The 17,378-nt window shown below is 47.4% G+C and overlaps 1 long non-coding RNA gene across 1 annotated transcript in view; it reads right to left on the bottom strand.

Annotated features, from left to right (window-relative positions):
• Positions 1-268: 268 nt before the first annotated feature.
• Positions 269-17,378, bottom strand: part of LOC147106296 (uncharacterized) — a 59,763-nt gene continuing 42,653 nt past the window's right edge. The window contains exon 4 of the long non-coding RNA XR_015081476.1: positions 269-2,545. This is a non-coding gene — a long non-coding RNA (uncharacterized LOC147106296). The remainder of the gene's footprint in view (positions 2,546-17,378) is intronic.

Genomic DNA, 17,378 nt, shown 5'->3' with positions numbered 1-17,378 from the left:
GGTTTAGAGGGGATTTGAGGAAAAACTTTTTCACCCAGAAGGTGGTTGGAATCTGGAACTCACTGCCTGAAAGGGTGGTAGAGGCAGGAACCCTCACAACATTCAAGAAGCATTTAGATGGGCACTTGAAACGCCATAAAATACAAGGCTATGGACCAAGTGCTGGAAAATGGGATTCGAATAGATAGGGCTTGATGGCCAGCGCAGACACAATGTGGCCGAAGGGCTCTTTCTGTGCTGTATAACTCTATGACTGTATGACCATAATATTGCCCAGAACACCGAATAGGGTTTTTTGTCTGTGAGAAAAAAACCTATTGGAAATCAAAATTTTAATTTTAATACTTCAGTATAATAACCTAGGAATAACATTTCTCATTACAGATATAACAGAAACTGGTATGCTACAGACTTTTGAATTGGTAACAAATTTACTTTAAATATATGATTTTATAAATTGTTACATTTTTTATCTATGAATTGTTGGACAATTTACAAAATCTTTTAGAAGCTTGATGACTACAGTGCTAACTGAAATCTATAGAGGTTGAAAACAGAATCCAGTAATAGAATTATTAGAAGATATATATGAAAACAGTTCTATATTTCACCAATTTTTATGTAGCTTTACTCACCTTTATTTTGAGCACTGATCAATTTTGACAGAGTACGTGAACTGTGTAGATCTTTCCACTTGGGTTCAGATGCAGCCCTTGTAGCACAGCTAGTGGAATATGGGAGTGGTTTGTAGTTTTAAACTGCCATTGTTTAGTTATTTTCTCAGGTATGTTTAATTCCCATGCACTGCTGCTGCCCAGCAGTGATGTTCTCCAAATGCGCTTCCGTGGAACTGTGCAAAACAACATGGGGCCAAATTTCTTCAGCTATTCCGGTGGACTCTCACCATAGATCCAGCAAGAATTACAAGGAAAGCTTGATAGCCAGACCCCAATCTGAGTTGTGATTTCCTGTTTGGCCTTTTAAAGGGCGGATGTCCACTGCTCCTTACAAGGCTAGTGATGCAAATGCAGTGGGGCCAGGGGGAGGGGCTCCCTAAGCTGGTCCATAAAGGACCCAGGGTAAGACTGGAGGATGGTATAATGAGTCATATGAAGCATACTGACATCTAGAAAGACACAATGGGCCCCAGTGGGAAAAGTGGGGGTGTGCCCAGGCCAGGACAGAATCCTGGACTCAAAGCTGGTAAATTCTTTCTTACAAAATGTCAATATTGCCCCCTTCTGCAGGCTGCTAACGAAAGGTGAGGGGGGTGGGGGTGGTGGGTAGTGTTCTGGGCAGCTCTCTAGATAACTGGTGATCTCTGAAGTTTCTGACAGCATGGAGCAGGCAGTTATCTAAGATGCACTGGTAGAATCATAGAATGATACAGGACAGAAGGAGACCACATTCGGCCCATTGTGTCTGTGCCGGCTCTGTGGGCTGGATTTTACCAACCTTGGCGGGTCTGTGGCGGGCGACGTCGGTGGCAGTTCCCGGCCTCGCTGCTGGCTCCAGCCCGCTGTCCAAAATGATTTTCCTCTGATTGGGCTGGTTAAGCCCACCCAGTGCATTTCCCGGCCAAGCGGGTCTGATGACGTCATTTGATGATGCATCATCAGCCGGTTTCCTTAAAGGGATCATGCGCAAATTAATTTTGAAATTTGTGTTGTCCGTGTTCTACAGCATTGAGGTGCTGCAAACATTGACAAGCACTGCAGAGAGGTGCTCACCTGCACCCAGGCTCTCCCATGGGCGAAAGAGACCTCCTCAGGAGATCAACACAGCCTGGTTGCACATTTCACAGCAGGACACAAGCAGGGATGTCGTCAGGAGGACCAGACTGCAGTCGCGCAAACCTTTCAATGATCTGAGCAGGTCACAAAACGATACTGCAAAGCCACACTCAACCTCATCCTGCTGTGTCACTCATCACATCCCCATCACTCTGCCTTCCCTACCCTACTCCTGCACATCCTTACTCACACCAACTTACCTTGCACCTCCACCCATCCCTCTCTAACTACATTATCACTTTCCCATCTCATTAGCCACCCCTCACACGCACCCTCATCCTAGTCCAATCATACCAACTATCAACACACAAGGGTAGGCACTTGTGTGTTTTAACCATGTGAAGTTTCTGTTAATGTGCTGTCAAACACTGAAATCTTTATTTTCAACACTTGCGTTCTTGGACAGATTTGTGTGAACCTTTGGAAGTGGCTTAGTGAGTTGCAGTGAATGGTGAGACATAATGGTACCTCCCGCAATGCTGATGAATGTGAAAGGAATGGCTTGGGCATTGTGGGGATTCTTTATGGTGTTGGTGTAGGGTGGTGCCAACCTGGCGCATCATGTGGCAGCTAGGGTGTACAGCGTCAGTGAAGTAAATCTGTCCATGGTGAGGGCTTCCCGCACAGCAATGTGGTCAGGTGCTGATGCCCTCTGTCCTGTGCAGCATCAGTTGATTGCAAAGAAGGTTGATGTTGTTGGTGCTGCTGGTATGCCTGGTGCTGCTGATGTTGTGGCTGATCGTGGTGAGATTCTGAGGACAAAGATGAAACAGTATAAACAGTACCCATTCCAATGTAATAGATGGCAGGTGAAGTTGAGATGGCAGAAGCAATCTATCAATGATGAGAGAGGTTATTCCAATAAGGTGACACTGGATAGAGAGTTTGCTCCAAACACTTGCAACCTGCATAAAGCTCAATCTCGCTTCCAAATGCGGTAAGCAACAGCTTGTGAGCTTGGAAAGTGAACAGTTATGAGATGGGAGCTTTTATAGCACATTTGCAAATGTCAAGTAATGAGATAATTCCATGGCCATTCAACTCCTGCCTTGCTTACCTGATGTGATCCCCGAGTAGCGTGAACCTGGAAGTTGAGCTGAAAATAGTTCTTAATCCTCTGTTAACAAGGTCGTAATGACCTGAATTGCCTCCCCTGCCACTGCGTGTTGGGTTTGCTCAGCGCTGACAGACCCGACATTTGGGAAAGGCGCATGGTGGTGGGTTGACAGCGAGGTCCCGACTTGCTGTCAAAACAAACCATTTTCCCACCCGACCCACCACCGATCGCGTCCACTGACGCCCCACAAAATTCCCCCCTTTGAAAGAACTATGCTCTTTCCCCATAGCCCTGAAATTTTTTTCCCTTCAAGCATTTATCCAATTCCCTTTTGAAATCGTCTCTGCTCCAAGGAGAACAAGCCAAGTTTCTCTAGTCTCTCCACATAACTGAAGTCATTCATCCCGGATACCATTCTAGTAAATCTCCTCTGCACTCTCTCTAAGTCCTTGACATCATTCCTGAAGTGTGGTGCCTAGAAATGGGCACAATACTCCAGCTGAGCCCTAACCAGTATTTTATAAAAGGTTTAGAATAATTTCCTTGCTTTTAGGAACATAGGAACATGAATAGGTCATTCAGCCCCTCAAACATTCAGTGAGATCATGGCTGATTTGTATCTTAACTTCACCCACTTTGGCTCCATATCCCTTAATACCCTTGGGTAGCAAAAATCTATCAACCTCGGATTTAAAATTATTAATTGAGCAAGAATATACTGCTTTTTGTGGGTGAGAGTTCCACACTTTGTGTATAGAAATGTTGCCTAACTTCTCTCATGAATTGCCTGGCTTTGACTTTAAGGTTATTTCCCCTTGTCCTCGACTCCCCTACCAGTGGAAAAAGTTTCTCTCTATCTACTCTATTAATTCCTTTCAAAAACCTAAAAACCTCAGTGAAATCACCCCTAAACCTCCTATATTCCAAGGAAGACAAGCCTAGTTTATGTAATCTCTCCTCATAATCTAATCCTTGAAGCCCTGGTAACATTCTGGTGAATCTGCACTGCACTGCACTCGTTCGAAGGCCAAATATATCCTTACAAGGTGCAGTGCCCAGAACTGTACACGGTACTGTACTCTAGATGTGGTCTAACCAGGGCTTTTTGTAGCTGTAGCAAAACTTCCTCCCCTTTATATTCTAGGGGGGAAAAATTCAGTTGGTTTGCGCCTCCCATTTAATGGGGCGCAAAGCAACTAGCTCCCGGGCGTGGCGATGTTTGCGCCACTCGCTAAATTGACCAGACATTTTGCAGCGTCAGTAAACATTACTACCATGATCTCCTGCGCCTGTAGATCATGACGTCAGTCGAGCGTGCAACACCCCGGTAGCGCCCCAGACTGGATATTGAGTGGCACCCCCCTGCCTTACCGCCTGCCGCTAGCAACGACAGGTTGAGGGGAGCGTTTTGCAGTTGGGAAGGGACTGGGGGAGCGCTATTTAAAGACGACCGCTTCCTGCCTTTTTTTGTCGGCGATATTTTTGCACCACACATTCTGAGAGAGAGAGAGAGAGAGAGAGAGAGAGAGACTTCTGGAGAGATTCAACGCTGTGTGAAGGAGTTTTGGGTACTGAGCAGCACTTTGCAGGTTCATTTTGATTTGACCTTCTTTGCATCGATTTAAAAGAGACTGTGGGGGCTGCACTCTGAGCTCTTTCCCTGGGCTTCTCCATTGTTCTTTCCAGCAGATTTGATGTACCGGTCTCTCCAGGCCGAGATTCAAGGCTGCAATGAGCAGGGTGTGGATGGTGAGCAAGATCGACCCTTCCCTTTAAGAACTGGCTAGCGCCAGTGCGTCTGTGTTCCATTGCTTACTGACATCACATGAGCTTCGCCAGCGCTCTGAGGTAGCACCTTGCTCTTCGGCGTTAGTGCCTTAAGAGAGGTGTGTAGCGCCTGATTTAGCGCTCCAATCACCTCCAGGGGTGATAGAAGCCAAGTTTGCAGTCGGAGGCGATAATTAGCGACAAGCGCTAAACTTTGCGCCTGGCCGATAATTGCGCCCCAAATGGGGCGATACCGAATTTCTCCCCCTAGCCCTAGTTATAAAGGCTGACATTCCATTAGCCTTTTTGATTATTTTTTGTACCTGACGACTACATTTTAGTGATCTGTGTACATGGAGCCCTAAATCTCTTTGGACCTCCACTGTTCCTAGCTTTTCACCATTTAAAAAGTATTCTGGTCTATCATGTTTTGGTTCAAAATGGATGACTTCACACTTGCGTTGAGATCCATCTGCTACAGTTTTGCCCACTCACTTAATCTATCAATGTCTCTTTGTAATTTAATGCCTCTATTTATAAAACCGAGGATCCTGAATGCCTTTTTAACAGCCTTTTCAACTTGCCCTGCCACCTTCAAAGACTTGTGTACATATACCCTTAGGTCTCTGTTTCTGCAGCCCCTTTAAAATTGTACCATTTAGTTTATATTGCCGCTACTCATTCCTCCTACCAAAATGAATCATTTCACACTTCTCTGGATTAAATTTCATCTGCCATGTGTCTGCCCATTTCACCAGTCTGTCTATGTTCTTCTGAAGTCCGTTACTATCCTCCTCACTGTTTACTACATTTCCGAGATTCGTGTCATCTGCGAACTTTGAAATTATGCCAGGTATACCCAAGTCCAGGTCATTAATATATATCAAAAAGAGCAGTGATCCCAACACCGACCACTGAGGGGCACCACTGCACACTTCCATCCTATCTTAAAAACAACCGTTCACCACTACTCTGCTTTCTGTCTCTTAGCGAAATTTGTAGCCATGCTGCCACTGTCCCTTTAATCCCCTGAGCATTAATTTTGCTAACAAGTCTATTATGTGGTACTTTATCAAACACCTTTTGAAAGTCCATATACACAACATCAACTGCACTACCCTCATCAACCCTCTCAAAGAACTTCATCAAAGAACTCAATCAAGTTAGTCAAACACGATTTGCCTTTAACAAATCTGTGCTGGCCTTCATTTATTAACCCATAATTTTCCAAGTGTCAATTAATTTTGTCCTGGATTATTGGGGGTGATTTTGCCAACCCTGGGGAGGTGGGTTTGGAGGTGGGACTACCAGGAAAATGGCAGAAACTGGGGGTGGATACCCATCCCGCCCCCAACCCACCTCCGTGCCATCTTCCCAGGAGGCGGGTACCCGACCCGCGCCGGGTCCCGTCTCCTCGAGGCGGGAAGGGGACTACAGCCACTTAACTGCCTTTTATCTACCTGTTAACAGGCAGTTAAGAGGATTATCCCCATTTTCCCAACAGAAGTGTGGGCTTCCCGACGTCGGGAAACCCTGCCAGGGTCAGTGAGATGAGCAGTGGGTCTGCGGGGGTGAGAGGGGTCGAAAAGTGCGCTGTGGAGGTAAGTGATGGGTGCATGTGTGGAGAGGTAAGTATGTGAGGGGAGTGAAAAGTGTTAGAAAAAGTTTCCTTACCTTTGTTTCTTCCTGCAGGCTTCAACCGTTGGGGATCCGGAGGCTCCGGCATCTCCACGGCACAGATGACAGACTGGCTGCTGCATTTTCTGATGCAAGAGCCATCTGCTTTCTGCTCAGAAAATAGGTTTGGTGAGCCTTGAGTACAAGAGCTCACCAAACAACAGAGAATGTCACTGTTTGACAGCTCCTCAAAGCTGTCAAATGATAACAATTCATCTGTCATGAAACGTCATACGCTGACATTCTCTGTCACCGGCTTTCCCTTAATTGGCCTGCTAAGCCTGCTGGGTGGGCTTAACAAGGTCAATCAAGGGAAAATAGCGTGTTGGCCGTCCGTTGATGGAGGTGGGACTAAAACTCGACAAGTGGGAGCCCCGCCTCCATCACGTCCCCATAGGCAACATCACCCCCATTGTCTCGAAATGTTCCCCACAACTGACGTTAGGCTGACTGGCATGCAGTTGCCGAGTTTATCCCCCTCCCTTTTTTGAACAGGGGTGTAACATTTGCAGTCCTCCAGTCCTCTGGCACCAGTCCCATATCTAAAGAGGAATTGGAAAATTGTGGTCAGAACTGTTAAGTCTGTGTGTTCTAGTTATTGTTAATAAGAATCACTGCACACAGACCACAAGAATAAATTCAACAGGTCTTTACTAGTCGAAGGTCAGGCTGAACTGCCCAATAAATCATTACACAGCACTTATATACCGGTGTGGTCACCACCGGTATTACAGTATACAGCAGCCAAGATAAAGTAGTGCATCTCTTAAAATAGTTCTCTTAAAGGTGGAACGGTTACATACACCACAATCCTCCCTTTTTAGCTTAACAGTATATATTCCCCATTTAACATAACATAACATATATACACAACTTCATGTAAAAACAGTTCACAGATTCAGTCTCTGAGGAGGCCTCCTGATCCGAGATGGATAACGCCTTTCAGGGGTCTCTGGTTCTCGTTGCTGGGGTGACTCATCTAGTTGATCCCCTATGGATAGGACATCATCATCAGGTATATTCACTTCTGAGGTAGATGTTTCAGGTTCACTAACTTCCTCCACGGTTGTCTCTGTCGTAACCATGGGCTCGACCCTTGTTCTCGATCCCACCAGTTGGTCAGCATGACGTCGCATTACGTTTTCACCAACATCTACCGTGTACATCAGGGGTCCTTGTCTGGCCCGAATTGTTCCAGATTGCCAGTTCTCGTTTTTATAGTCCCTGGCTAACACCGGTTGTCCTATTTCAAAACTCCGAGTGGGCTTGTTATTGATATGCTGGAACTGTTTGTTTTCGACTTCCCTCCGCACATTTGGTTTTAACAAGTCCAACCTGGACCGCAACCTCCTGTTATAGAACATCATGGCAGGACTTTGGTTTGTTGTTGCATGGGTGGCGTTTCGATATGCCAGTAGGAAATTGTCCACCTTGTGTTGCAGTGGAATCTGATCTTCGCTCATGGCCTTTATTGCCTTTTTGAATGTCTGTACAAACCTCTCGGCCAGCCCATTCGTAGCTGGATGATATGGGGCAGAGGTATAATGTTTCACCCCATTCTTCTTCAGGAATTTCTGGAATTCCTCTGACACGAACTGTGGTCCGTTGTCTGAACATATTTGCTCTGGCAATCCATTTCTTGCAAATATCGTTCTTAGCACCGCGATCGTCTTCTCCGAGGTAGTGGTAGTCATTTTAATCACTTCTGGCCATTTAGAATGTGCGTCCACCGCAATTAAAAACATGGAGTCCATGAATGGACCAGCAAAGTCAATATGTACACGTTGCCATGGGGTTGAAGGCCATTCCCATGGATGCAGCGGTGCAATTGGAGGTGCATTTTGGACTTTTTGGCACCCTGAGCAGCTTTTCGTCAGATCCTCTATCTGTTGGTCGATACCCGGCCACCACACATAAGCCCTAGCAAGGCTTTTCATCTTGACTCCCCCCAGATGACCTTCATGTAGTTCTTTTAGAACTCTCTCTCTTAACTTAGGAGGGATAATCACCCTTGTTCCATACATCAATGTTCCCTGACAGATGGACAGCTGTTCTCGTCTTGCTGAGAATGCCGGTAACAGTGGATCACCATGGGCTGGCCATCCCTTTACTGTCAATTCGTAGACCCGGGACAGTGTCGGGTCATTCCTAGTCTCCCTTTCAATATTTGCATTGGTGACAGGTAAACATTCGATGATGGTCGAGTGAAATAACTCCACCGGGCCAACCGTCGGTGCCTCCTCCTCAGTAGGCAGTGGCAGGCGCGACAGCCCATCAGCATTACCATGCTGCTTTGTACCTTTGAATTCTATCTGATATTGATGCGCCCCTAGGAAAAGGGACCATCTCTGGAGCCTCTGTGCTGTCATCACCGAAACACCATTCTTAGGGTTAAAAATGGATACCAACGGCTGGTGGTCTGTCAGCAGTGTAAACTTCTGGCCCTGCAGGTAATGATTAAACTTCTTTACTCCCCACACAAGGCTGAGAGCCTCCCTATCTATCTGAGCATAGTTGCGCTCAGTGGAGGTCAATGATCTGGATGCAAATGCGACTGGCCTTTCCAAGCCATTTGGCAACTTGTGTGCGAGTACTGCTCCAATACCATAAGGAGAAGCATCACAAGCTAAACGAATAGGTAGCGTTGGGTTGAAGTGAGCCAACACTTCCTCTGAGGTGATCAATGCCTTGCTTTTGCGAAAGGCCTTCTTACAGTCCTCGCTCCACTTCCATGGTACTTCTTTCTGCAAAAGAGCGTTCAGCGGGTGCAGCACCATGGATAGATTTGGCAGAAACTTATGGTAATAGTTAATCAACCCTAGGAACGACCTCAACTGGGATACATTTTCCGGAGCGGGAGCCTTCACAACAGCTTCGATCTTGTCAGGTGACTTGTGCAGCCCCTCCTGGTCAATGACATGACCACAGTACGAGATCCGTTTCTGAAAGAACTCACATTTCTGGCGATTAACTCGAAGTCCATATTCCTTCAATCTGGTGAGCACCAGTTTCAAATTTGCAAGGTGTTCCTCATCGTCATCTCCTGTAATCAGGATATCGTCCAAGTAACATTGAGTGCTTGGAATTCCCTGTAATACCTGCTCCATGGCCCTCTGCCAAATTGCTGGAGCCGAAGCCACTCCAAAAACCAGTCTATTATATCGATACAAGCCTCTGTGCGTGTTGATTGTGAGATACTGGCGCGACTCTTCCTCAACTTCCATCTGTAAGTACGCTTGCGCCAGGTCTATCTTGGTGAAGTGTTTCCCGCCAGACAATGAAGCAAAGATATCCTCAATCCGCGGAAGCGGATATTGCACCGTGTGAAGCACCGGATTAACCGTGATCTTGAAGTCTCCACAGATGCGGACCTTCCCCGGTTCCCCTGGCTTGTTACTCGATGAACGCTTCATGACGGGAACAATGGGCATGGCCCACTCACTCCAGTCCACCTTAGACAGTACTCCTGAACGTTCTAGCCCTTCCAGCTCAGCTTCCACAGCAGGTCGTATCGCATAAGGTACCGGTCTGGCTTTGAAAAATTTCGGGTTTGCATGTTCTGCAATCTTGATTTTTGCCGTAATTCCTCTCAGTGTTCCCAGTCCCTGTTGGAACACCTCTTTAGCCTCATCCAATATTCTGGACAATCGTTCAAGTTTGACATCTTTTTTTCCGGAACCTACCGTTATTGCTTTTAGGGAGTGCCAGTCCATATTTATTTTCCTGATCCACTCCCGTCCCAGAAGTGGTGGACCTCCCTCAGGTAGTACATATAAGTCCATTCACAGAATCACAGAATCACAGAAACCCCACAGTGCAGATAGAGGCCATTTCGGCCCATCGAGCCTGCACCGACACATATCCCACCTGATCCCCGTAACCCCTACACCAACACATATCCCACCCTATCCCCGTAACCCCATGTATTTAATCCCCCTAACACTAAGGGTCAATTTATCATAGCCAATCATCCTAACCCGCACATCTTTGGACTGTGGGAGGAAACCGGAGCACCCGGAGGAAACCCACGCAAACACGGGGAGAATGTGCAAACTCCACACAGACAGTCACCCGAGGCCCGATTCGAACCCGGGTCCCTGGCGCTGTGAGGCAACAGTGCTAACCACTATGCCATTTGCCCTTGTGTACCACCTTGACTTTTATCTTTCCGATGGGGTATACTCTTTGCCCCGTGTATGTCTGCAATACTATCTCCGTATCCCGTAGGGGAATATCACAGAATCACAGAAACCTCACAGTACAGATAGAGGCCATTTCGGCCCATCGAGCCTGCACCGACACATATCTCACCCGATCCCTGTAACCCCTACACCAACACATATCCCACCCTATCCCCGTAACCCCACGTATTTAATCCCCCTAACACTAAGGGTCAATTTTTTTTTTATCATAGCCAATCAACCTAACCCCGCACATCTTTGGACTGTGGGAGGAAACCGGAGCACCCGGAGAAAACCCACGCAAACACGGGGAGAATGTGCAAACTCCACACAGACAGTCACCCGAGGCCGGATTCGAACCCGGATTCGAACCCGGGTCCCTGGCGCTGTGAGGCAACAGTGCTAACCACTATGCCACAATATGTGTGAATAACCTTTTGTAATCTTGCTTATTCATGACCGTCAACGCTGATCCGGTGTCCAATTCCATCTTCACTTGGACTCCTGCTATCTGAAGTGTGACCCAGATAGTTTGTAGGTCAGCTTCCTTACTCACATTGTGAATTCTCAGACTACCCAGTTCCTTGCAGTTGGAGTCTGAATCCGAATTCTGTTCATCCGAACTCTTCTCAGCCACCTTATGTACCTTTCTGCACTTTTCCTGCGGTGACTTTTTGTTGCTGGTCTTCTTTCCTGACCGGCATACTTTAGCTATGTGACCAAGCTTGCCACATTTTCTACATTCCTGATTTTTAAACCAGCATTGGTTCTGATCGTGTGTTGTCTTTCCACAACGATAACATTTCGCTGTACCCAAAGCCATTTGATCTACGCTGAGTACCGCTGCCTTCAGCTGCATTTCCGCAGTGCCTCTCGCTGCGGCTTCGTGCAATGCTGCAATAGTGACAGCCTTATCAAGTGTAAGATCATTCTCTTCAAGCAGCTGCTTTTGTGTTCCTTCTTTCGACAATCCACACACGAATTTGTCTCTCAGTGCCTCTGTCAGTCTTTCCCCAAACTGACAGTATTTCGCTAGCTTACGCAGTTCAATTAAATACTCCGCGTTGCTTTCCTCTTTCAGTTGCGTTCTCGCATAAAATTTAAATCGTTCCGCTAACATCAGCGGTGTGGGGTTCAAATGATTTCTCAGGACAGCAACAATATTAGCGAAAGCCTGATCCGCCGGTTTAGCTGGTGATAGAAGATGCTTCAATAGCCCGTATGTCTTCGCACCCATTGAGTTTAGTAAGGTTAGTGCTTTATCTTCATCTGATATTTTATTTGCCTTACAATAAATCTCTATGCGTTCTACATACGTGGCCCAATCTTCAACATCGGCATCAAAATCGTTGATGTTACCACGCTTAGACATCCTCGCAATCTTCTTGAGAAACAAAAAGAAATTTTACTTTTATTTATTTATTTATTTTTTTCAAAATGGCAGTTTCCCACGCTTGTCTTCTTCCCCCGCCTACGAAAATGGCGGCTTCCCGCGTTTGCCTTTCTCCCCCGCTGGCTGTAATGGCGATTGCCGATGCTGCATTCGCCCTCCCCAGCGGTTCTCAAATCATGCCTCCCAGCCCCTCTTGCAGTCCGGTCCTTTCCCCCGGCTGCGGCTGAGTTCTCCGCGGTTTTTTAAAATTATTTTAATTTTCTCCCACGCCTCGCGGCCTCGGTAGCTGCCCGGCCTTTTTCCCCGGTCGCGGTCGAGCTCTCTCTCGACGCTGTTGCGTCTCCCAGCCCGCTTGCAGCCCGGTCTTTTACACCGGCTGTGTTTGCATTCACCGCGGCTCCCGTGCCTTACGCTGCCCCAGTCTCAGCGCCTCTGGCCCCGACATCTGTCCGGCTCTTTTCCCCGGCCGTGGTCGAGTTCTCCGCCCTTATATCCTCCGTTTTTCCCTCCCCTACTTCACAGCCAACGTGGCCGACTTGCTGCTCGTCGCTGATCGGCTTACCCACCACCGTGGTAGAAGGGATGATCACTGCCTGTTGCTGATGGAAGGCTTCGTGTCAGGATTCTTCCTTGCTCTTCAGACCCGAGTCTTTTCTCAGCAGGATGATGAGGGCGGATGCCTCGTCTCGACGCCCGTTAAACTGCCTTGGATATATCTCTGCCGCAGGGTAAGATCGTCATCGTCGCCACTGTTAAGTCTGTGTGTTCTAGTTATTGTTACTAAGAATCACTGCACACAGACCACAAGAATAAATTCAACAGGTCTTTACTAGTCGAAGGTCAGGCTGAACTGCCCAATAAACCATTACACAGCACTTATATACCGGTGTGGTCACCACCGGTATTACAGTATACAGCAGCCAAGATAAAGTAGTGCATCTCTTAAAATAGTTCTCTTAAAGGTGGAACGGTTACATACACCACAAGAACCTCTCTAATTTCCACCCTTACCTCCCTCAGCAACCTAGGATGCATCGCATCCGGACCGGGTGACTTTTCTACTCTCAGCACTGCCAACCTTTTAAATACCTCCCCTTTACCTATTTTTATCCTATCCGATTTCTCTACTGTCTCCTTTACTGTGTCATTGGCAGCATCCTCTTCTTTAGTGAAGACAGATGCAAAGTATTCATTTAGTACCTCAGCCATGCCCTCTGCCTCCTGAAGAAAATCTCCTTATTGGTCACTAATCGGCTCCACCCTTCCTTTGACAACTCTTTTATTATTTCTATGTTTATAAAAGACTTTTGGGTTCTCTTTTATGTTACCTGCTAATCTATTCTCATATATTCTCTTTGCCCCTCTTATTTCCTTTTTCAGCTCTCCTCTTTACTTTTTGTATTCAGCTTGGTTCTCTACTAAACTATGAACCGGACATTTACCATAAGCCTCCTTTTTCTGTTTCACTTTACTCTCAATGGCCCGGATTTTGCAGTGGTAATGACAACGAACTGTCAGCAGTTGCCGTCATTGCCCTTCTGAAACTGACAAAGTTCTGGAGATAGGCATACGCACATAAACGAGGAATTCCAGAGGTTGCTGTCAGTGATTCTACGCTTCTCCATAGGATGCGCTGTTGACCTCCCTGGAGCCCACAATCTTTGAAAAATCACGGAACTGACAAGAACTTAGGCTTTTACCCTGTAATATCGCTCTTTAAAAAACCCTGAAAATGGGGTGTAACTGGGTTTTTCATGGCGTACTGATTCATAATTACTGCTAAACAACCGTTCTGGTCTTGAAAAACTAATTTTATATTTATGGAACGTCAAATTTTAAAAATTCCATGGCTTTTAATGTCTTTTTTTTTACAGTTTGTTTATGATATTTCAGCTTCCACCTTAATCCTATGTGTATGTCCCAATATTTATTTCGCTGTCTAAAATGATTTAAAAAGTGAAGGAAAATCAGTGCTGGTTTGCTGGCTATGAGAATTCTTCAATGTGATTGGCTGCTTAGCCAACTTGAAGCCATCACTGTTGCTGGACGCTGGAGATCCCCTAGACTTGATGCCAGCATGAAATTAGCATTGAGAGAGCTGAAATTCACGCAACAGAGATCGCTGGATCTTTGTGGACAGCTTTCTTCGAGGTCAGCGGCGAGCGCCGTCGCTTCACCACTGACTGCAAATTCCAGCCTATATCTTTAGTCATCCAGGAAGCTCCTTTCCCCCTTGTTGGAACGTGTCCAGTCTGTACTCAAACTCTTTCTTATTTGAAGGCCTCCCATTGCTCTGTTACTGTTTTACCTGACAATTTTTGATTCCAATCCACTTGGGCCTGATCCCCTTTCAACTCACTAAAATTAGCTCTCCTCCAGTTGAGTATTTTCACATGTGATTTTTCCTTGTCCTTTTCAATAACTGCTCTAAACCTAATGATATCTTGGCAACTAAGCCACTTACCAGCCCCATACAGAGGAGGTGTCATCTCACTGACTCCTCAAACTTCAGCAGTGCTAGTGCTGGAGGGCACCAGTGGGTACAATCCCAACGTAACTGCCAGTATTGCAAATTTTTATGGCCTATATATAGGGTACGTATAATCACTATTGATACAGACCTATTCTTTATTAAGCAAAGTGGAGCCCAGACACAGTGCCTATGGCCGTGAAATTGGGAGGTCTAGCGCCAGCCGTTAATGCTGATTTTGCTGAAAAATGACGGCCGCCTCGCTTCCGCCACGGAACGCGGTGGTTGCTATTTTGGGGCGGTCAGCAGCGCTGCTGTTGCTTGTGCTCACTGCAGATATTTAGATGCGGCAGATTGTGATGTCAATGATCGTTCATCAAATCAGCATTGCACAATCTGTCATATTGGACATCACCGCTCCATCTAACGCCCTCTCCTAGTCACAACCAGCTGACCATGCATTCAGCAGCAAGAAGGACCTCACAGCAGGGCTATTTAATGAGATTATCAACAACTTGCAGCTTACTTGCTTTTTCATTTCTACTGGCTGTGTGAGTTTGTACAACTGTTAAAGCTTTCTAGAGTTGTTTCAAGTTGCTGATGTGACAGGGTGTGTTGCTGCAAGTGGAGAACGTCTTGCTTCTCATTTAAAGAGTTCTGCTCACAGCACTTGCTCTCAGTCATGGGGACTCTACTTGCAGTCCTCCTCATGTTCGAGTATGACAGGGAGCTGGAGCGGAGGCAGCAAAAAAGAGGACAAGATGCTCGCATAGGGTGGAGGAGGAGGGACAGGAGGGCTCTCAGCAGGAGGCCTTACCCATCTAGGGTCTTCAGTGAGCACTTCTCCTATCTGCACCAGAGTTCTGTGACCACCAAAGGAGGACCTGCAGCCTCAGAGCAGGGTGATGACAGCTCTCACAGCGGCCCTCAAGGTCACCGTGACCCTCAATTTTTTCACCACCGGATCTTTCTGGAGCCGGCGTCCTAGCTAACACCTCGCAGTTCGTCGTCCATCGCTGCATCCGGGAGGTCATAGAGCCTCTGTTACTCCAGGAGAAGGGACTGCATTGTATTCTTTCTGAACAAGGAGCAGGTGCATGTGGCTTTGCCAGGATATCAGGCTTCCCCATGGAGCAGGGCACCATCAACTGCACACACGCAGCTTTGCGTGTGCCTGAGATGTTCCGTAACCGCAAAGACTACCACTCACTTAAGGTGCAGTTGTTGTGTGACCACGCCCAGCGCATCGTAATGGTGAATGCCCGGTATCCTGGCAGCAGTCATGATGTCTTCATCGTGTGCCAGTCTGGTGTGGCACCAATCTTCCAGCCACCACGTTAAACCCAAGGGTGGCTGCTCGGCAATGAAGGCTATCCACTCTACACCTGGCTGATGACACCCCTCCCCAACCCCACCACTCGTGGCCAGCACTCATATAATGACAGCTATGATTCCACAAGGAACCTCATTGAGCAGACCATCGAGGTGCTAAAGCAATGGTTCCGCTGTCTTGAATGCTCGGGAGCAGCCCTCCAGTACACGCCGGTGTCCCATTTCATGGTGGTCTGCTGTATGCTCCACAACTTGGCCATCAGAAAGGCGCAGCACTTGCCACCACGGGTTCTAGGACCACCTCTGGTGGAGGAGGAGAAAGAGGACGAGGAAGAGAAGGAGAAAGAAGAGAGGAGGCAGACAGCAGAACTCCATTCCGGACAGTCTGTCTGTGAGCGCCTCATCAGACTCCGGTTCCAGTGAATGAAACCCCAGATCTCCATTGCTCACCACTTCCCCATCTTACCATCCCTCTGTCATGGAACATCACAGCATCCTCCTGGGCACAAAACTGAAATGAGAGCCACCACAAAACAAACATTCCAAACATAATTTATAAATTTATCAAATTCAAATCAAAATAACAATGTCAACTAATCACCCTTGTGCATTCCCTTAGTGTCTGTCTTTCGTGTACCTTTTCCTACTCTAGTGCTCCTACGAAGTGCTCCCTCACTAGTGGCTGCAGCATGGCTGGTGGAAGGCTGCTGACTTTCAGTGGGGGAGACTGTAGATGGCCTTGCAGGACGACCTCGAGCAGCTCTGGGCCTAGAAGGTCTGGCTGTAAACTGCACCACCTCGGCATGGCCGGCAGTAATCTGGGCTGGCTGGATGATAGGCAGCAGCAAGGGCACTGGCTGAATGGCAGTGGTGCGACTAGGAATGCTGTCATCCTGAGAGAGGACAGCAGGTTCTTGCTCCACGGAGCCACTGCCACCCCACTGGGGCGGCGCCTCAGCATTCCTAGCCATCTGTTGGGGAACAGATTGCTGTGTGTTGTTGGACCCTGCAAGCCACTTTCCACACTCGTAAACCCAGCCACAATGACAGCAGTCTGAGCTTCCACTGCAGCACTGAGATATTGGGTTGTTTCTATCTGTGCTGCAATGGAACTGCAAGATTGCCCATCACATGCAGCATCATGGCTGGGTCGACAAGGAAATCCTGGAAATCACGGACTCCAAGTTCCGCACAAAGCCCCGTGTAATGTTGGAGCCAGACTCCTCCATACTCTTTGACACTGACAAGAGGCTCACTGGCAGGCTTTCCATTGCACAAACCATTTCTGTGTGCATGCCCCTCACCCTTTTTCTGAAAGCCGCCCCATCGAGGTCATCATCTGAGTCCTGTGCAGCAGAACTTGTATGCGGACTTGCTCTCTGGGGAGTTGGCACCTGAGCTACCCTTTCTCCCTGGCCTGGCTGCAGCCCACTCATGCCCTGTGACACACCATGTACTACCCTCTACAGCTACATGCAGTACCATTTTCTGAGCTGGTGTCTGCATGTGTCAGATGCAGTGCCAGTGTGTCTTCTCCTCGATCACTGTCCTCCTCCTCCATCACTTAGAGGACTAGCTGGCCAGCTTGAAGTTCTTGGGTATCTGAAAGGAGAAAGGCACAAGGGTCAGGTTGTGGTGAGGGGGGCGCAGTGGGGGAAGCTTGATATCCATGCATACACCATCAGCAGCTTGTAATTGAGAAGAGATT

The sequence above is a fragment of the Somniosus microcephalus genome, chromosome 16 (genome assembly GCF_052327205.1).
Source record: "Somniosus microcephalus isolate GS21.2 chromosome 16, FLI_Smic_1.0, whole genome shotgun sequence".
Lineage (NCBI taxonomy): Eukaryota > Metazoa > Chordata > Chondrichthyes > Squaliformes > Somniosidae > Somniosus > Somniosus microcephalus.
This window is presented reverse-complemented; position numbering and strand designations above follow the sequence as displayed.